The following is a 21,787-nucleotide window of genomic DNA, read 5'->3' on the forward strand; positions in this document are numbered from 1 at the left end:
GATGGAGCTGCTGTTGGACATTTGCTGCCTGTGGGCATGAGGACCTGTGCAAGGAGGAAAGGACAGTGACAAGTTAGGGGAGACTTCTCTGAGGAAAATAATATGCTGTTGTTCACGGAAAACCCCCTCCCTGATGGAGGGATGTTTCAGCTCATTCTTATTCTACCAACTGAAAAAAACAGTTCATTGCACTTTAAAATGAAGCTTGGGCATGTAGATTTCATGAACACAACTCCGAGGCAAAACCCCCTGAGTTGGTGTCAGAACCAAAACTGACCCACACTCCCACCCCAACTCCAGAGAGCAAGAGCACCAGGGACAGGTGGAGAAACAGGGAAGGACACTGCAGTGCTACCAGAAAATAAAGCAAGGACAGAAGGGCAGACGGGCAGGCTGTGGAACCTTCTCCTTACCCGACTGTGCTGCTGCCACTCACTTAATGACACTGTAGAGCAAGTACTTTTAGCACCTTTTTTCTGTACCGCATTCCAGGAACCCTTCATCTGGAGGTGCAGCTGCTGAGGTGGAGATTGGTGACCTGGACCCCGTGGCTTTGGGGCAGAGGCTCTGCTGGGGAGGAGAGGACACCAGGGGTTACACTGGGAAATGTGTATGCACTGCAGGGGATGGCAGGGGGTCCTGAATCCCCTCCCCAGCATTTCTGGTCACAGCTCCTTCTCCCTGCCCATGTCTGTGCTGCCTGCAGCTGTGTCTCTGTCCCTGGCTCTGCTCCCTGTCAGTGTCACAGACCCCGTCCCACCCGCTGTGTGCTCAGCTCTGTCCTGCTCACACCTCCTGGCACTGCCCAGGGGCAGCTCTGTGTGTGTAGGGGCTCAGGAGCAGCTCAGACAAGTCCTAACGAGAACTGGGGTCTCAGTGTCTTCTCCAAACCAGAGACATAAATCCCCATCTCCCACTGCACACCCAGAGAACCAACAGTGGAAAATTGAAGTGCAGGCTCCTTCCCTTGCAGCTGTTCCTTTCTCGATGTGGTGGTTCAGAAGGACCCCATGTAATGTCTGTGGGGTTGATCTGGAGCTCTGAGCAGCCCTGACCCATACAGCACCCTTCAACCCCACAAGTTCCCTGCCTGCCCTGCCAGGGGTCGCTCCTTCCACCCGCAGCTTCTGCCATGGGATCTCCCCGGGCAGGCTGAGCTCTGACCCTGGCAGGCGGCAGAGTCCCTGTCCCGGCACAGCCCTGGGGTGCAGGGACCCTGCTCTGCAGGACAGCCCTGGGCACCCCTGGGTGCACAACTTGCTTCTCAGATTTTCAAAGCTGCTGATAAAGATCCCTGCCCTGACAGATCCCACCAGCTGTGCCTGTGCCAGTTTTAGGAGATGCCTCCAGGAGCTACAGCTGCATTGCCCTGCACCCAGAGACTTACCACGGCAAGGGCTGCAAAGGTTTCTCCTCCAGTGAGCTCTCAGTCATCCTCCCAATCCTGACCACCTTTAATCTCTCTCTGCCTTGCTCGTCTCCCTGAGATCCCCAGGCAGAGCCCTCAGCCCTGCTACGCTGTGCAGAGGAGCTGCTCCTGGGCAGAGCTGTCTCTCTGCAGCGCTGCCGCTTGCCAGGAGCTCCCTCTGTCCCAGGAGCCCAGCCCAGCTCAGCAGCACAGGAGCAGCCCAAGGTGCTTTAATGACTCCTCTGGTGGGTTTGGTGCTGAGTCCATGAACATCAGACCCTGAGGGGCAGTTGAAGAAAACTCTCAAGAAGACAAAGTCAGATTCAAACTGCAAAGTTTCTTGTACTGTTAATGGGTCCCACTGAGGGAACCTACTGAGAAACTATATCCAGGTTCGGTTAGAGAAGAAAACTGAAGGTCAGAAAAGAAAAGTAAAGATGGCTCTGATGATCAGTAAACCTGGATGTGTTTCATTAGCCAAAGGGCCAAGCCCTGACCCCCGGCCCTGGGAAGTCAGATTCTGTTCCTCCCACGTTGCCCAGGGCCCTTCCTGGACAGTGTGATGTGGGGCTGTGCAAGGCCAAGGGCAGGACTATGGTCCCACACCTCCCAGGTTCCTGGCTGGGGACAAGGAGGCCATGAGGCCCCTGTGCTAGAAGGACAAGGTGTCTCCTCACAGGCATCAGAGGTGCAGACAACAGCCATAGCCAAGGGGAGAAGGAGCTCATGTCTGCTGGGGGCTTTCAGCCTCTTTAACATCCCTTGATCATCTCCACCACAGCCTGTCCTGTGCTGTGGCATCCCCTGCACCTCTTTCCCTGCAGGCTGCAGACATCCCCCCTGCTGCCCCACCTTGCTCTTGTCTGAGCATCTTCCTTCCTTTGCTGAGATCTCTCCATCCTCCCCAACTGTTCCTTGAAGCACAAAGCCTTGGGCTGATGCAGACTCCCTCTGCTGACCTGCTCCACCACAGCACTGCCCTTCCAGTCACATTCCTTGCTGCTCATGTCCAACCTGGACGTCCCCAGCTGCTCTTTGTGCCATTATTTCTTTCTCAAGCTCCTTCCCACTAGGAAGAAAACCTCAACCATCTCTGAAACCACCCTTCAAGCACTCTCAGGCTACTCCTGCACTGCTGCAGCCTCCCCAGCGCTGCTGGGCCAAAGCAGCCCAGGTCCCTCAGCATCCCACCGCATGTGCACAAGGCGCTGAACCTGCCTTGGCAGAGCCCTGCACTCTCCAGTTCCCCCCTGCTTCTCCAAACTGGGAAGCCGCACACTGGCACACCCCCGTGTGTGTGGGGTCACACCAGTGCTGAACCGAATGGGATGAGAACTCCAGGTGTCTGGGTCCCCATGCTCCTCCTCATGCAGCCCCGTGTGCAGCTGCCTTGTTCATGGTGAGCGTGCACCACGGGCTTGTGTGGGGACCTTGGAGTGCCCAGGCCCTTCTCCTCAGGGTCACTGCTCAGCGTGTCAGGTCCTGCTCTATCCTGATGGATGGGGTTATTGTCCCACCCTGACACAGCACTGCTCATTCCTGGGATCAGCAGACTGAAGCCAGCTTGGCTGGAGCTGTGAGTGAAATCTCGAAGATACAGAGGTCGAAGAGGGTAAAGAGAGGGGCTTCTGGTCGCATTTTCGATTCCGCTACCCGGAAGTCCCGGACAGCCCTTGCAGATGCGGCTGATGTTACCATGGTGACGGTGATCACACCCCCTCTCCTTTGTCTTTAAAAAGCCTCCAGTAGGGCACTGACGCATCTCTGCCCACCAGGCACTTGGAGGTGAACCAGGTTGTGCGGCAGGTGAGCACGACCCACGCTGTGCTGCAGCAGTGACCGTGGTAGGTCGTGCAGTAGGGCGCAGAGATTCTGTCCCTCCTTGCTGCTAGACCTCTCACCTGTTGCTGGTGACACACACTGGGGAGTGGCAGGGCCAGCAGACAGGACACAACCAGCTCTTTTAGGTCAGATTATCAGGGGTTTTGTCCGGGTGTGGTTTTTTTCCCCGGTTTAACTAAAGGCGGCAGTGGTTTCTAGAAAAGGAAAGCTGTTGCTGCTAACACAAAGAGTGTGTCTACACAGACACTGCCCTCCAAGGAGGACTTTAAAGCACTGGGTCAGTCAGTTCATGGAACAGGAGCACAGGCGATATTTGCCTCAGTTCCTGTGCTGTCTGGGATAGATGAGGAGATAAATAATAAGAGGAGTAGAAAAGCCCATCTCATTAACAGGTGGCCAAAGGATTGGTGTCACCATCAACATTTTGGGTTTTTTGACCATGGGGCAAACTCCATGGTATTTGGTCTCCTCATATGAGATGGGCTTCATCCTTCTAGGAAGAACAAGAGGACTATAGCCCAGAAGTTGTCGGGGCTGATCAGGAGGGCTTTAAACTGGGTTTGAAGGGGGAAGGGATTGAAACTGGGCTCTCCAAAGATCAGCCTAAGGATGGAAAGCCTGAATTAAGAGTGAAATAAGCAGCCTACTTGAAGTGCATGTACACTAATGCACGCAGTATGGGCAACAAGCAAGAGGAGCTGGAAGCCATCATGCAGCAGGAAAGCTGTGACATAGTTCCATCACAGAAACATGGTGGGATGACTCATACAACTGCAGGGCTGCTATGTGTGGCCACAAGCTCTTCAGAAGACACAGGCAGGGTAGGAGAGGTGGAGGGGTGGCTTTATATGTTAGAGAGTCTCTTGACTCTGTTAAACTTGAGGTCAGCAGTGACAAGGTTGAGTGTCTGTGGACCAGAATGAGGAGGAAGTCCAACAAGGTCGACATCCTCGTGGGTGTCTGTTCTAGACTGCCCAACCAGGATGATGGAGGAGATGAATTATTCTACAAGCAGCTGGCAGATGTCTCAAAATCAACAGCCCTTGTTCTTGTGGGTGACTTTAACCTGCTGGATATCTGCTGGGAGCTCAATACTGCACAGAAGAGGCAGCCTAGGAATTTCCTAGAGTGTATAGAGGACAATTTCCCTCATTAGCTGGTAAATGAGCCGACCAGGGGTAAGGCCCCACTAGACCTACTGTTCACAATCAGAGAAGGGCTGGTGGGAAATGTAGTGGTTGGAGGCCACCTGGGCATAGCGACCATGAAATAATAGAATTTTCAATACTCAGAGATGCAAGGAGAGCCGTTAATAAAACCTCTACACTGGACTTCTGAAGGGCAGATTTTTGCCTATTCTGAAGTCTAGTTCAGAGCATACCCTGGGAAACAATGCTTAAACCACCTTGGGGTTCACTTCTGCAGGGTCACAGCCCAGGGGTGACGCTGATTGGCAGCTCTGTCATGGGCTCTGCACTGTGGGACCAGCGTGACCCAGGCAGCTGGGAGATCTCGGGATGAAGAAATGGGCACTGGGGAGCATCATGGGATCTGTTAGAGAGTCATTTTGACTAGAAACTGCCTGTGGCAAAGCAGGATGGAAGCCTCTCTGTCAGCATGATTATTCCACAGGGACCACGGGCTCTGGCAGCACCACAACCTGACCCCAAGCCTGTTGTCCCTGAGACAAACCCCTTCCGCACCACCATGTCTTTGTTCTCTGCTGCTCCTGTTAAAACTCGTGAAGATTTCCTGACACCTGGGCAGACACAAACCAGCTCCGAGTCAAACCCCCTGAGACTTTTAATAAGCACAAATATGATGCACAATGTAAAAATGGAAAACAACTGGAGGAAACTCTGGTCTGTTGGTGCTGCCCATGGGCAAAGGGAGGCGGTTCCTGGTGCCCACAGTTCTCCCAGCTGCACTGACCTCTCCTCCCTCCCCGCTGCACCCACCTGCACAGCAGGGATGGGCTCTCCTGGCCGGGGGCTCAGGGGCTGCTGTGCACCCAGCTCTGTCACAGCCTTTGTGTGTCACAGATGTGCCAGAGAGATCTCTTCAGCGTCATCGTAGCCCATGCTCCCCGGGGACAGGGACGCGGTGTCTCCTTCAGCTCCAGCGACCCCAGCACTTCTCTGGGAGCACAGGCTGCCCCCTGCAAGCAGCAGTGTGGGACATTGCAGCTCACCCCATGGGGTCTGTGCATCACCTTCCTGCTCCTCACCACACTTAGCTCCTTCTCCCACCCTTCAGTCCCTCCACGGGAAACTCCTGGGGCAGGTGCCCCCTTCCCAGGAGGTTTAGGTCTCAGTGCAGCAGCAACCAGGGTGGCAGTGGGGGTGGCACCCCAGGAACCAGCAGTGCTGAGTTTCCCTCTCACCTCTGGGTGCATCGCTGGGTTCTGCTCCCTCCTCTGGCACCCTGGGCATTTCCCGAGCTCCCTCTCCAGGGGCATCGCCCTCCCCAGGGAGAGAAACCTCCCTGGCATCATCATAGCCATCCACTGGGTCACCCTCAGGCAGAACAGAAACATCTGAAAAGAGAGGGGAGCTGGTGACAACGAGAAGATCCATCGTGCAGAGCAGAGGATGGGAGGCACTGGTGTTGGCAGCAGCACAGGAGACCCTCAGGTCCTCCTCATCTCTGACGGTGACACCCAGTGACACCTCTGTCCTTCACTTGTCTGCAGGCAGATCAGCCCCTTCCTGCTTCATTACCTGGTGCTGATCCCAGACCATCCTCCTCCTCTCGGTGCCCAGGGTAGGGCTGCAGCTGGGTGAGGGACTGCTCCGAAGAGGAGCCTGGAGAGATGCGCAGTGGGTGTTATGGGACGAGACCACTGACCTGGTTTGTGGCCAGTGCTGCTGGGGAAGGGGGACCCACAGAGCTGGGGCTTCATGGGGAGGAGGGCTGGGAATTCACCCTGCTCCCCTGGGACAAGCCCTGTCTCAAAGGTGCTCCCAGAGCTGCCCCAGGACAGCTCTTCCCTCACTCGTCAAGTGGCTGTAGGGGCAGGAAGAGAGGGGCTGTCCAGCTGTGACGGACAAAGCTGGTTGGGAGGCAGCTCCTCTCCCGGGCCCAGGGCTGCGGTGCTCTCCCCACAGACCACACAGCCCCAGCACTGCAGGGACCACGGGCTGGGGGCTTCAGGGGATCAGCCCTGGGTTGGGGTGAGGGGAAAGGGTCCTGCAGATGTGTCCACACCCACCTGAGCGACCAAACCTCGCCTGCTTCTCCCACACTGGGCTGTGACCGATCTCCTCGTACACAGCCTCGGGAAAGAGATCCTGGGCTGTCCTGGAGCCTGGGGACAGAGGCAGAGCTGGCATGGGGACAGGCAAAGGGGCAATGGGACCCCACTGTGCTCCCCAAACCTGTTCCTTGGCCCAGCCCAGGACTGCTCCAACAGCACAGCCCCACCATGCTGTCCAGGAACAGCTGCCACATCCCCAGTGAGGGCCACATTACTGTGGAGATGACCTGGGGCAGCATCACCCTCACATCAGCCCCTTGGAGACAGCGCTCAAGCCCCTCTGACCCCTGGGTCATCCCCCTTGTCTGACCCCACAGCAGCTCCCGTGCTTCCCCTCCACCTGGAGCCAAACCCTGTTTGCCCCACGAGTCCATAGCAGGGCCCCTGTCCTACCAAGGGCAGGCAGGGCTGAGCAGAGGGTCAGCCTGGGACCTGACGCCATGGAGATGGGCCCTGCTGCCCTGTGTTCCTCCCGTCTTCTCCTTTGCCCCAGAGCGCCCTCCAGCACTACTGAGAGCACTGTCAGCCTTGGCCATCTCCCCCAGGATAACATCTCCTACAGGATAACATCTCCCCCAGCATAACGTCTCCTACAGCATAACATCTCCCCTGGTCCTGCTCTGCCCTGTCTCTCCTTGCTCCATCTCTTGCTCCAACCACCTCTGGGCTCTCTCCACCCCTTCCTCCTGGTGCCCTATGGCCAGACAGTCAAAGGGGTGTGTGGGACAGGTGGCAGCACACAGTCTCCTCCCCTCAGCTCTGATTGTACCCCTTACTGACCCCCCGCAGCACCCCCAGGCCTTCCAGGAGGGATCACTGGGAGCTCTGTGGAAGGACCCACCTCTGCGCCCAGCCCTGGCACTGGGCGCTTGCCAGGCCAGCAGGGCCAGGAGCAGGCAGAGAAGGGCCCCCAGGATGATGCAGATGATGACGGGCACTGAGATTCTCCCACTGACAGTCGACGGCCCCGGGTGGGATCTACACGGGCAAGAACATGGAAGAACAGCACCAGCCCTGGGAGAGATGGAGGCAGCACCAGCCCTGACCCCCATCACACAAGGCAGCAGAGAGTGGAGGGCCCCAGGGGGAATGATGGAGAAGCTTCCACCCTGCTGACTGAATTTCACCCCCTCCTCAACCCCCACATAATCACCCCAGTGCCTCCTCCTGGGAGTTTCACGCTCCAGCAAGAAGCCGCTTCCACCCAACTGTGGGTCAGAGCCTGGCCCTGGGATACCCAGCCCTGGGGAGGATGAGTTACCTGCTCGGGGTGGGGATGCTGCTGTCCTGGGTGCAGCTGCAGGGGGGGAAAAGGAGAGCTGGGCTGAGAGGGTGGGAGTGCATGTACCAGGGAGCCTCCCCTGCAACACACGGTGTCTGTAGGGTCCCTGACACATCCCACCCTAATTACCCCTCCCAGAGTGCTAGATAGGAATCCAGGACAGGGCCCGGGGCCTCTGCGCTGGGCGGCGGGCAGGGTGGCACAGGCATCCCAGGGGATGGATGGTGCTGGAGCTGCAGGGCCCCATGGGCAGTGGTGCAAGGACACCCAGTTCCACCAAGGGTGCTCCCTGCTTGGCACCAGGCTGCTGCACCCCACAGGAACGTTCCTGCTCTCGGAGCTCAGGGGCAGTGTCAGGACCAAGCGGGTGAAAGGCCTTCCCCAGCTCCCTGCCGATACCTGAGCAAGGGGTCCCAGCCCCCCGCTCACCCGAGCAGCGCACGGCAGCGTCTTCCTTATGCCGGCAAGCACGTCCATCCCCAGGCCGGGCCCAGCAGTCCTGCAGAGATGACTCCGTCCCCCGGCACTCCACCCGCTCCAGCCAGATGGGGCCTTGGCCCACCCCAAAAGCAGCCTCATGCAGGGCAGACACCGCGGGGCCACAGCCCAGCTGCCTGCACGCCACCTGGGCGTCCTGCATGTCCCAGAAGTCATCGCACACTGTCCCCCAGGAGCCGCGATGCCAGAGCTCCACTCTGCCCGAGCACCCGTCCTCACCTCCCACGGCACGGATCTTCTCCCTGTCTGGAGAAGGCAAAGAGCTCCCACGGCACTCAGACAGCAGAGGAGCCAGGCAAGAGGAGCACGCAGAGGAGCAGCTCCCTACCTGTGCAGCTGCTGGAGTTGGGGCATGGGGCCAAAGGCTCTGGGGGCATTTCTGGGCGTCCCCCTGAAGAAGGAAACACGGTGGTGAAGGGGGTGGCTCGGGGGATTGTGCAGAAGAGAGCGGGGCTGAGCTCTGCTTGTGCCTGTTTGTGCCATCTTGGTCACAGAGCAGCAGGAGGGTGGCCATGGAGGGGAGGCTCCTCTGAACCCTCTCTGGTCTCTGCTGAGAGCCCACTTGGAGATGTCGCTGCCTCCCCCAGGCACTGCTGGGTGGCAACAGCTCCCAGACATGTGGAGCACTGAGAACTGTGGTCACATCTGTGCCACCAGCAGCAGAAGAGTCTGACATGGCAATGAAAACCCCTCCAAGCTCTTTCTCTGCATTTGGCCGTGCCCAGAGGGGAGTAGAAGCTGGGGTGACACCGGTGCCCGAGTGGCTCAGAGTTACCGTTGCAGGTGATGTGGGTCTCATCTTGCAGGTCATCACACGACTGTGGGTCCCAGCGGGTGGATGGACACTGCCAGAAGGAGCTGGTTCCCTTCTCACACTGCACGTAATCCAGCCAGGCAGGGCCAGACACCCTGCCATAGGGCAGGCCTGCTTCCAGGGATCCTCCGTCCCCACAGCCCAGCTCCTTGTACACCAGTGACACAGTGTCAGGAGTCATCGAGCTGGAGCAAATGCTCCCCCACGTCCCGTTGTAGAAAACCTGGAGGCGCCCGGAGCAGCCATCACTGTTCCCCAGCCTCAGGTCCATGAACTCTGGGAGGAAAGGCAGCAAGAGAACAGGCTGGTGTGGGGCTGTGGGAGCCAGGACACCCCTGCACTCCCCAGGCCCCCAGCCAGGCAGGGCAGGGCCAGCAAGTCCCCCTTGCACCCAGGGCAGAGAGAAGTCCCTGATGGACACAGCCCCTGCTCTCCCCGCTCACCCTGGGGGACAGCTGAGCTCCCCAGGGACCCCGGCGAACTGAGGGCACCCGTGCATGGGTGTCCCTAGGCCAGGCTCAGGCAGGGGCTCAGGCAGGGACAGCCCTGCATCCCGGCCTCCAGGGAAGCATCCCGGCACAGCTCCCGGCACACACCTGAGCAGATGACACCCGCATCCTCTTTGTGCCCACAGTCGTGCTGCCCCCAGGGCCCGGCAGCGCAGTCCCAGAGAGCAGCTTCGGCCCCGGAGCAGTTCACACCGTCCAGCCAGATCTGCCCGGAGCCTTCCCCGAAGTGAGCGGAGCCGGCCGCCTCCACCGCCCCTCCGCAGCCCAGCTGGTGGCAAACAACGGCGGCATCAGACAGGTCCCAGCCATCGTCACAGACGGTCCCCCAGCTGCCCTGGTAGTAGATCTCCACTCTCCCTGCGCAGCGCCCGGGCCCGTTCACCAGCCGGACCCGCCGGCTCCCTGCAGTGGGGAGGAACCCCAGGTGTTGTCAGGGGGTGGCCGCCCCCCCACCCCATCACCTGGGGACCCGTGCAGCGCCGCTCACCCCAGCAAATGACTCCCACGTCCTCCACAACCCCTCCCAACAGGGCACTCCTGGGCAGGGAGGTGTTGCAGCGGGTCAGGCTGGCCTCGTGCCCTGCACACCGGACCCCTCGCAGCCCCACGGGGCCCGTCCCTCGCTCAGGCTTTGGGGGGTTGTAGGCTTTTTCTGCCTCTCCACACCGCAGCTGCCGGCACACCACGCTGGCTTCCCGCACGTCCCACTGGTCGTCCAGGACTCTGCGCCACGTCCCGCGCTGGAAGATCTCCACTCGCCCGTCGCACCGGCTCCCGCCGCCCACCAGCCGCAGGGACGCAGGGTCGGCTGGGCCTGGGGACAGCAGAGGAGCCACAGCCATCAGCGGCACCGGGCAGCACGGCAGCCTCCAGGGAGGAGGGCAAGGGGCTTTGTCTGACCAAACATGGCGAGAGTGAGCCCTGTGCTGACAAGAAGCGAGGGCAAAGCCCAGGCCCTGTCTGCAGCTCACACCCGGGTCTGCTGCTGCTGGGTGGTGGGATGAGGCTCTGCAGGGCTCTCTGTGGGGATGGGTTGTGTTTGTCTGCAGTTGCAGGATGGAGCAGAGCCCCACCAGCCTGTTCTGGGCTCATCCTATGGAAACCGGGCCGGGCAGTGGTACCAGGGCCTAAGGCGCTGCCCTGGGGACAGGTGTCTGTCTCTGTTCAGACCTCAGCTCTCCCAGAGCAGAGCGATCAGTCTGAGCAAGGAAAGCCCTCAGGGATCCTCCAGGGAGAAATTTAGCCTGGTGCTGCCATGGGACCCCTGCTTTGGGTGGCCATGTCTCACACAAAGGGAAACGGAGCTAATGCACTATTTTCCCAGCACTCACCTGAGCAAATGACAGCAGCGTTGTTCCCGTGGGAGCACGGGGAGGCCCCCAGGGTGACCACTGGGCACTGTCCCAGGTGGGCTTCAGTCCCGTCACAGTGGAATGAGTCTCTCCAGACAGGACCAGTCTCTCTCCCAAAATGTTCTCCTCCAGGAATGGACTCAGCAAACCCACAGTTGAGTTGATGACACAGAACATGGGCATCCAAGAGATCCCAGTGGGAGGCACAGAGAGTTCCCCAGCTCCCCAGCATCTGGACCTCCACCCTCCCCGCACACGCTGTGCTGCCATTCACCAGCCTGAACCCTGTGTACTCTGGGGACAGAGGAGAGAATCACAGAATCACACGTTAGGGATTGGAAGGGACCTCAAAGCTCATCCAGTGCAGTCCCCCCATGGAACAGGAACACCCAGATGAGGTTACACAGGAAGGTGTCCAGGCGGGTTTGAATGTCTGCAGAGAAGGAGACTCCACAACCTCCCTGAGCAGCCTGGGCCAGGCTCTGGAACCCTTACTGCAGACTGCACTCCCTCAGTTCAGCTGTGAGGATGCTGTGGGAGATGGTGTCAAATGCTTTACTGAAGTCAAGATAGATCACGTCCACTGCTCTGCCATCACCCATCCACCTCATTATGTCCTCATAAAAGTCGATGAGGTTGGTTAAGCACAACTTCCCTTGGTGAAGCCGTGTTGACTGTCCCTAATGACCCTCTTATCCCTGATATGCCTTGAGATGGCACCAAGGAGAAGTTGTTCCATCAGTTTCCCAGGGATGGAGGTGAGGCTGACCGGTCTATAGTTACGTGGATCCTCCTTCTTGCCCTTTTTGAAGACTGGAGTGACATTTGCTTTCCTCCAGTCCTCAGGCAACTCTCCCGTTTCCCAAGACTTGGCAAAGATTATGGAGAGCAGCCCAGCAATGACCTCAGCCAGCTCCCTCAGCACCCGCGGGTGCATCCCATCCGGACCCATGGATTATGGATGTCCAGATGGCCTAACTGCTCCCTAACCCAGTCCTCATCAACCCAGGCAAACTCCTCCATTGTGCTGCCTTCCTCTGGGGCCTCAGTAGTACGGGGCTCCTCAGGACAGCCCCCGGCAGAGTAGGCAGAGACAAAGAAGGCGTTCAGAAAGGGTGGGTTGGTGCTTTTGTACCCTCCGTAGCTGGTGGAAAGGCCAGAGGGACAAAGGCCTTTCTTCTTCTGCATGGTTTTCATGCTGCAGACAGTCCCATTACCCATTCTGTCCTACACTCACCCAGCCTGGTCCTTGCTCTGTTCCCAACCCCCCACAGAGCCCCAGTGTTCAACACCCCACCCCGAGTCCTCACGTGTGCAGCTGACAGCAGCGCTGTTCATCTGGGTGCAGGCCTGGTCCCTGGAGGACCCCGTGGGGCAGGAGGACAGGAGGGACTCATTCCCCACACACTGCAGCTCTCCATCCCACATGGGACCAGCCCCTTCTCCAAAGTGACCTCCTGCAAACACAGGCAGGGCCACACCGCACTGCAGCTCCCTGCAGACCACCTCAGCAGCCTGGGGGCCAAAGTGGGAATCACAAACACTTTTCCACTGGTCCCCGTCATGGATCTCCACACGTCCTGAGTAGTGGCTCTTCCCGTCCACCAGACGGACAAATCCTGGAGGAGGCGGGGAAAGCAAACCAAAAGAAAACAAGAAAACAAACAAAACCACAATCAAACCTAACCAAACAAAGAAACAAAAAAGTAACCAAACATACAAATCCAACGCCACACCTGGGAGCTCCCCAGAACTCTCTGGCAGTTACATGTCCACATCCCACATCACCCCCAAGCAAGCCATGGCCAAACTGCTATTGCACATCCTAGGGGAAGCTGTTGGGGTCGTGATGATGACACAAACACATCCAGGACCCCTCCGGCCCTTCTCTACACCATCAGAGCACTCGAGGTATGTGGCTGCCATACGTCTCCCATGTCTCTGAGGGGGAACAACCCAGCATGACCAGCCATCTCATGCTCTTCCTCCAAGGTGTGGGTGCCGAACAAGTTGCCCTGTCGTGTTTCCAGCACAGGGATCCTCAGCCTTGTTTGCTGGGAACTGGCAGAATGGGTGGGGACCAGTACAGACCAGAGGACACCCCACGGCAGGATGGAGGATTTTGCTGGAGCCCAAGGCACCAGGTGAGGAGGGACTGAGACACTGAGGCAGGGTCAGGACACACTGAGGCAGGGGCAGTTCACCCTGGGGTCGGCTCCCTCTGGGCTTTCCCCAAGGACCAGTTACGCCAGCAATGACCGTCCCAGATTGGCAGGTCGACCAGCATCACTGGGCCCAGATCCAGCTCATGTTTGTTGTTCCCCGAGAACACAGCCAGGGCCTTCCCCCATCCCAGCCCCAAAGGTGGGAACAGGCTGATCCCTTACCTGAACACGTCACTCCAGTGTCAAGACTGTGATCACAGTCATGTTCACCCCATCCTGCATGTTTGCAGTCAGACAGGGCAGATTCGGTGCCATCACAGCCAACATCATCCATCCAAATGGGGCCAGATCCTGGCCCAAAGTGTCCGTACTGTGGAGCTCCAACAGCAGACCCACAGTCCAGCTGCTTACAAACCACTGCAGCATCGTTCATGTCCCAGTAGTCACCACACACTGTCCCCCACTGTCCCTGGTGTTTCACCTCCACTCTCCCAGCACAGTGCCTGCCGCCATCTGCCAGCCTCACCTCCGCAGCACCTTCAAACACTGACACAGGACCAGTCAGATCAGCATCAAGCCCCAGCACTGTGGGTGTCAGGGGGGGATCCTCCTCCCTTCCAGGCTGTCCCCAGTATGGTGCAGAGGTCCCTTCTATCCCCAAGGACCGTGCAAGCCTGGGACGAGCAGCTCCAGCCCTGCTGGGTCATTTGTAACCCCAGAGATTTCAGCACTTCCTTCTACTCTTGCAGACCCCCTTTCAACCTGCCCTTGGCCCAGACCCACCTAGAGCACCAACTCATCCCCAGCCAGCACCTTGGGAAGAGACCTGTCCCCAGGGATCCCCAAGCACACGCTGCTGTTTCTCCCAGGACCCCCAGCTCCCCTGGACCACAGTCTGCCCTGAGTACTTGCCACCTCATCATCTCAGGCCTTTGTGTATGCCCTGTGAAGCAACAGGTTGATCCCAGAGAGGCCTACCAGCCCATTGTTCCCTTTGTCCTGGGGCATCAGCCCAGCCCTGCCCTTGTCTGTGATCCCCAGGAGGGTCACATCTCTTTCAGCTGTGGGAACAGATGCCCCAGTTCCTTTGTCTCCACAATCCCAAACTGTCCCCTCCTCAGGCTGGGGCCACCCCAGTGTTCAACACCCCACCCCGATTCCTCACGTGTGCAGCTGACAGCAGCGCTGTTCATCTGGGTGCAGGCCTGGTCCCTGGAGGACCCCGTGGGGCAGGAGGACAGGAGGGACTCATTCCCCACACTCTGAAGCTCTTCATCCCACACGGGACCAGCCCCTTCTCCAAAGTGACCTCCTGCAGACACAGGCAGGGCCACGCCGCACTGTAGCTCCCTGCAGACCACCTCAGCAGCCTTGGGGCCAAAGTGGGAATCACAAACAGTTTTCCACTGGTCCCCATCACGGATCTGCACACGTCCTGAGCAGCAGCTCTTCCCGTCCACCAGATGGACAAATCCTGGAAAACAAACAAACAAACAATCAAAAAACAAAAAAACAAAACAAAACAAAACAAAACAATAAAAACAACTTGGGCTTTCCCAGAGCCCTCTGGCAGTTACTTGTCCATGTCCCACATCAGCTCCAAGGACTCCCTGGACAAACTGCACATTGTAAATCCCAGGGGAAGCTATTGGGTGAGTCTTCGTGCCACAAATACATCCAAGGCTCCTCCTCCCCTTCTCTACAGCACCAGAGCACTTGAGGTGTGTGTCTGCTACACACTCACAGCCACAGGTGCTGCTCAGACAAAGGGGTCCCACACAAGGTCCTCTGTGCTGCCCAGCACGCTCCCCCAGCACCACAGCCGTGTGAGCACTTGGGGTCCAGGAGAACTGGCCCAGATGGTGACAAAGCTGCAGCTGCTCAGCCCCTGCAGAGCTTGAACCAGGCAGGACCATCATCACCTGTGTGCAACCAGAGGCTCACTCTGATCCCAGGCTGTTCCTGCAGTGTTGGGAGGTTCCTTTTAGGTGGGAGATATCCCAGAGCACAGAAATGCAGGAGCTGTTACCATGGCTGGTGCTTTCCAGAGCCCTCCAAGGCCTGCTCGAGGAGGATGTTCTCATCCAGGGACACGGTGCTCTGCCCAGGGGTGCACAGGTCCCAGGCCAATGGCCAGGCAGGGAACAGGAGAGTTGTATGTCCCTCTGGCCTCTCGCTGCCTCAGAGGGTGACAGCAGCACAGATGAGTCAGTCAGTGCTGGTATAGACCCCGTTTCATGGGTCATTGTGGGGAGCTGTGGGCAGGGAGGAGGGGTTGGGCAGCTGGTCATTGCTGCCTGCATGGGGTGCTGTCCCCACAGGGATGTCACAGCTCTCCCCAGGGACCAGTTACACCAGCAATGACAGTTCCAGCTCAGCAGCATGATTGATTAATTTGGCCAGATCCAGCATGTGTGTTGCTCCTTATGGCACAGCCAGGTCCCTTCCCCAGTCCCATCCCCTAAAGGTGAGAAAAAACTGACCCGTTACCTGAACATGTCACTCCAGCATCAAGACTGTGACCGCAGTTATGTTCACCCCATCCTGCGTGTTTGCAGTCAGACAGGGCAGATTCGGTGCCATTACAGCTGACATCATCCATCCAAATGGGGCCAGATCCCAGCCCAAAGTGTCCGTACTGAGGAGCTCCAACAGCAGATCCACAGCCCAGCTGCTTACAAACCACTGCTGCATCGTTCATGCTCCAGTAGTGACCACACACGGTTCCCCACTGTCCCTGGTGTTTCACCTCCACTCTTCCAGCACAGCGACTGCCGCCATCTGCCAGCCTCACCTCCGCAGCACCTTCAAACACTGACACAGGACCAGTCAGATCAGCGTCAAGCCCCAGCACTGTGGGTGTCAGAGTGGGAGACCCCTCCCCTGCACGCTGTCCCCAGGGTGGTGCAGAGGTCCCTTGTTTCCCTACGGGCTATGTAAGGCTGGGGTGACCAGCTCCAGCTCTGCTGGGTCATTTGTGACCTCAGAGCTTTCAGCTTTTCCTTCTACCCTAACAGACCCTTCAACCTGACCCTGGACCAGACTCACCTAGAGCACCCACTTCTCTCCAGCCAGCACCCTGGGAAGAGACCTGTCCCCAGGGATCCCCAAGCAGACGCTGCTGCTTCTCCCAGGACCCTCAGCTCTCCTGGACCATAGTCTGCCCTGAGTACTTCCCAGCTCATCATCTCAGGCCTTTGTGCACCCCCTGTGGAGCAAGATGTTGATCCCAGGGAGTCCTACCAGCCCAGTGTTCACTTTGTCCTGGGGCATCAGCCCAGCCCTGCCCTTGTCTGTGATCCCCAGGAAGGTCAAGACTCTGCCAGTCCATGAGAACAGATGTCCCAGTTCCCTTGTTTCCACTGCACCAACTGTCCCCTCCTCAGACTGGGTTTCACCCCAGTGTTCAACACCCCACCCTGCGTCCTCACGTGTGCAGCTGACAGCAGCGCTGTTCATCTGGGTGCAGGCCTGGTCCCTGGAGGACCCCGTGGGGCAGGAGGACAGGAGGGACTCATTCCCCACACACTGAAGCTCTCCATCCCACACGGGACCAGCCCCTTCTCCAAAGTGACCTCCTGCAGACTCAGGCAGGGCCACGCCGCACTGTAGCTCCCTGCAGACCACCTCAGCAGCCTTGGGGCGAAAGTGGGAATCACAAACGCTTTTCCACTGGTCCCCATCACGGATCTGCACACGTCCTGAGCAGCGGCTCTTCCCGTCCACCAGACGGACAAATCCTGGAAAAAAACACCAAAAACCAAATCATACAAACCTGTGGTGAGGCAGGAGGGGTTGGGCAGCTGGTCAGTGCTGCTTGCATGCGTTCCTGTGCCCGCAAGGCTGTCACAGCTTTCCCAAGGACCGGTCACACCAGCAATGACAGTCCCAGCTCAGCAGACTGGTTGGCCACATTGGGAACTCCTTCAGATCATGTTTGTTGCTTCCTGAGAGGGCCAGGGCCTTCCCTCATCCCACCCTAAAGGTGGGATCAGGTTGACCCCTTACCTGAACACATCACTCCAGCATCCTCAGCATGATCACAGTCATGATCACCCCATTCGCTGTGTTCGCAGTCAGACAGGGCAGATTCGGTGCCGTTACAGCTGACATCATCCATCCAAATTGGGCCAGATCCTGGCCCAAAGTGTCTGTACTGAGGAGCTCCAACAGCAGATCCACAGTCCAGCTGCTTACAAACCACTGCTGCATCATTCATGCCCCAGTAGTCATCACACACGGTCCCCCACTGTCCCTGGTGTTTCACCTCCACTCTCCCAGCACAGCGCCTGCCGCCATCCACCAGCCTCACCTCCGCAGCACCTTCAAACACCAACACAGGATGAGTCAGGAGAGCACCAAGCCCCAGCACTGCAGCTCTGGGGGAACATCCTGCCTGGGCAGAGTCAGGGGTACCAGGGTGGGAGCCCCCTCCCCTGCAGGTCCCCAGAGCAGTGTGAGGGTCCCTTCTGTCCCCACAACTGCACAAGGCTGGGGGTGCCCATGTCCAGACCTGCTGGGTCATTCTCCATCCCACCACACAAGGCACCTCTTCCTACCTCAACGGCCACCTGCCCCCCACCCATGCCCACCCACACACCGCCCTGCTCTGCACTGGGCACCCACTGCCCCCAGCCCAGCACTCCCTGAACAGCCCCGTGTACCTAGGGCTGCAGCTTCCCATGTAAACCACCTGCCCCAGCACCATCCAAACCCAGCCCATCCCCAGGGCTTTCCCTGTTCCCACTGAGATGATCCAGAGGATCCCACATCCCCTCCACTCCCCTGGCATCAGCCCTGGGCCAGCCACCCAGGAAGGCCATGTCTCTACTGCAGATGTCCCTGTCCTCTCTCTCTCTGGGGGGCACAAACTGCCCTCGTGGGGTCAGGGCTCCCCTGGAACAAGGGGCAGTGAGCAGTGCACCAAGCCTCTGGGGCACCCCAGAGGTTGGCAGTGCCCTGGGGATCTCTGGGTGTTGTCATCACCAGTGAGGCACTGCTGGTCCAGAGGCAGAGCGCTGGGGACAAGGGGTCCCAAAAGGTACCCCAGGACAGGGGGTCTGTGAATCCAGCCAGGCACAGAACACTGGAGCTCTGGAAAAGGAGGTGCTCTCTCCCACCCAGACAGGCACAGGGAAAGGCACAGACTCCGTGGAACTGAGCACCTTCTGCCCCCTGTCTCAGCAGCATCTGCAAAGAAACCCCATTCCCAAACAGATCCCCATGACCACACTGGTACCCGCTGGCCCTGGGCAGTAGGACAAGGGAGTCAGCACTTACCCCTGCACAGCTGTACCCAGAGGAGCAGCCACAGCGTCTGAGGGGACAGGAGTCCCTCTGTGCCCATCCTGAGCCTCCTGCCCTGATGGCACATCCCTCTGTGCCACACTCCCTGCCACAGCTCCAGGGACTCGGGGGAGCAATGATGACAGGAGGGCAATATATCTCTGCAGATGTCCCCCAGTTACAGGAGGAGCCAATCGAAGCAGCAGCACCTTTTTAGACATTATCGGGAGCTATCTCCCCTCTGACACGGCCCAGTCCTCCAATGAACTTCTCCAGCACCGTTCATGACCATATATGAGGGATGGCTCTGCTTCAGGTGTCACATCACTGCAATGGTAGAACATCACAGGACAGGGTTGGCTGTAGTGGGGGAAGCAGTTTGTTCACCCCTTGAGCTCTGAGTGCGGACCAGGAGCACTGAGCATGTGCTGCAACAGGCACATCCAAGAGCCCAAGGTGAGAGTGTCCAGTCACCCCAGTGCCATAAGACCCAGGGGGCTGGGACTGCACTGGGGCTGTGTCAGGAAGGGAAGGAAACAGCACCTGTGACAGAGCCCGCTGTGTTGGGAGCAGCAGCTGGGAAAGGGCCTTAGCCCAGGGCAGAGCCCCATCCCAGGAGCGCTGGCTCACCCACCGCTCCCTGGAGAGCCCACGGAAGGTCCCTCACAGGAGCTGGAGCTGGGACACGTCCCTGTCGTGGCAGCAGATGTGCAGCCCAGAGGCTCAGACGTGTCCCAGACTGTCAGCATGTCACCGAGGGGCCGTTATTCCCCACGGGTGGATCAGAGCTGCAGCCTGCAGGTGCACAAACCACAGCCCCCGTGCTCCCCCCGCGGCGCCCAGGCAGGAAGTCTGTGGTTTCCTCCTGGCGCCGTGCCCGGGCTCATCCCTGCGGTGCCCCCGAGACACCCCCAGCCCGACGGCTGCAGCCAGGGCTGCAGGGGCTGCTCCTTCAGCCTCGCAGGGACGGGGCCGGGCAGCTCCTGTAGCTCCTGGGGACCCTGTGACAGCACATGGACGGTCAGCACCAAGCTCCATGGCCATGGGGTGACACTGGTGACGTGAGCACTGTTCCTCCTACTGCCAGCACTATGTGCTCATTGGTTACACTGACAGTGACCTCACACCCTCCAGTGCCCTGCTGTGTGCTCATTGGTTACACTGACAGTGACCTCACACCCTCTACTGCCACTGCTGTGTGCTCATTGGATATACTGACAGTGACCTCACACCCTCTACTGCCACCGCTGTGTGCTCATTGGTTACACTGACAGTGACCTCACACCCTCTACTGCCACCGCTGTGTGCTCATTGGTTACACTGACAGTGACATCACACCCTCTACTGCCACTGCTGTATGCTCATTGGTTATATTGTCAGTGACCTCACATCCTCTACTGCCAGCACTATGTGCTCATTGGTTACACTGACAGTGACCTCACACCCTCCAGTGCCCTGCTGTGTGCTCATTGGTTACACTGACAGTGACCTCACACCCCCCAGTGCTGGCTCAGCCCACAGCACCCACTATTCTCAGCTGGTCTCCCATCCAAGCACTGACCAGGCCCGATCCTGCTTAGACGAGATTGGGCGTTCTCAGGGTGATGTGGTTGCTTAATTTATATATATATATGTGTACATATATATATATCTATATATCTATATTTAAGTTCCCCGAGTATATCCTGATAGTATCTGAACTAAACTCTTTTTTTAAGGGCAGAGCAGAGGGGCAGGAAAACCTCTCTGACCTACTGACCACCCCCTTCTAACCCACGCCAGGTACCATTGGCTTCCTGGCCACAAGGGCCCAGTGCTGGCTCATGGTCACCTTGCTGTTCCCAGGACCCCCAGGTCCCTTTCCCCTATGCTGCTCTCTAACTTACACTGGAACCTGGGGCTGTTCTGCCCAGATTCAAGACTCTACTGAGACCCCAGGGACCTCACCAGCACAACCTGTTTGCTCTGTGCACGTGTTGGGGTGACCCCATCTGGCAGCACCCACCCAATCACTTGCTCAATTCCCAGCAGTGGCATGGGGGAGGGAGCTGGAAGGGCAGAAGCAAGAAAGAAAACCTCATGGGTCAAGATAAAGACAGTTTAAGAAGTGAAGAAATAGTTACTCACAGCAGCAGATACATATGTCCAGACTGTCTCTGAGCAAAGGATGTTTTGATGTGTGGGAGATTTGAGGGATTTTCTTGAGGTTCTTGTGTGGATGGGTTTCTATTATAGGGAGATTTATTTCTGAACTATCCAGGCTCAAAGGAATTTCAAGACCACCTCGAAAGCTGAAAGCAGGACCTGCTGTGGGAGTGAGGCAGTTCTACAATAGCAGGGCCTCAACAAGATGTAAATCAACAGACCTATCAGCAGTGAGACTCGGGTGCGTGGGCAGCACGTGATCATGGACAATATCTAATCAGCTAACGCATGCTTGGAGCCTGGATGCATGATCAGGAAATAACTGCATGTATAAGGAGGCTTGTTTCTATAATAAATGGCTTTGTTTAAATTCATATGGGATCGTGGGTCTCCGCACCCCTCTGGTTCTTCCCCAAAGGCTCCTCTGCTGCAGGTGGCAGGCACGTTGGCTCCTGTGGGGAGCTGCTGCAGCTCAGCGCTGTTGCAAGGAGCAGAATCTGATCCCAGAGCAGGAGAGGGGAGGAGGCGGCTGTGACCGACATCCTCTCCTACTTCAGCATTGCCCAGCTCCCTCCTGGGATCTCCTCCACCCATGGTGACCCTGGGGGAACTGGGGCAGCCCAGGCTCACACGTACCAATGCTCAGCACCCTGGAGCCAAAACTGCCAACTAAGTATTCCATCCCATCCACGTCATACATCATATAAAAGGGGAAGAACACGAGGGTCTCCCCCCTCTCTTCGACTGTGGCTGACATCTGGGGAGGATCCTGCCTGCTGTCCCTGTGACCTGAGGCCTAGGAACATACCCTGCATCCTTGAATCCAGTTCCAGTTCAATGCAGAGTCCAGCCCAGGACTTCTGGGTGCCTGCACTTCAGTTACTGGAGCAGCTCTGAGCTTTGCCGGGGAATTCAGGACTTGTTTTGTATATTTTGTGTTATTTTCTCTATTTTCTTAGGAGCATTAGTAAAATATTTTTAACATTTTTTTTCCAACTTGCAAGTCTGTCTCGCTTTTCCTCCCATCATCTTTACTCTCCATCAAATGATTGGTCAAACCACTTGTCAATCATCCATGTGCTGCACTCCCACCAGCCGTGATTGGTGCAGCCAGCACAGCCCAACCCTTAGCTCTGCCCAGTTTGTTCAACTCTCGCAAACTTTCCTGCAGGCCTCAAAGCTTGATTGGCTGCTTACATATCAATCACTTGACTTGCCCCACCTCCTCAA

General features: G+C 57.9%; 1 pseudogene; it reads right to left on the reverse strand.

Moving 5' to 3' along the window:
* Window positions 1–2,953: 2,953 nt before the first annotated feature.
* LOC136113511 (scavenger receptor cysteine-rich type 1 protein M130-like) lies at window positions 2,954–17,949 on the reverse strand (annotated as a pseudogene).
* Window positions 17,950–21,787: the final 3,838 nt, after the last annotated feature.

This window comes from Patagioenas fasciata, chromosome 12 (genome assembly GCF_037038585.1).
Source record: "Patagioenas fasciata isolate bPatFas1 chromosome 12, bPatFas1.hap1, whole genome shotgun sequence".
Classification (NCBI taxonomy): Eukaryota; Metazoa; Chordata; class Aves; order Columbiformes; family Columbidae; genus Patagioenas; species Patagioenas fasciata.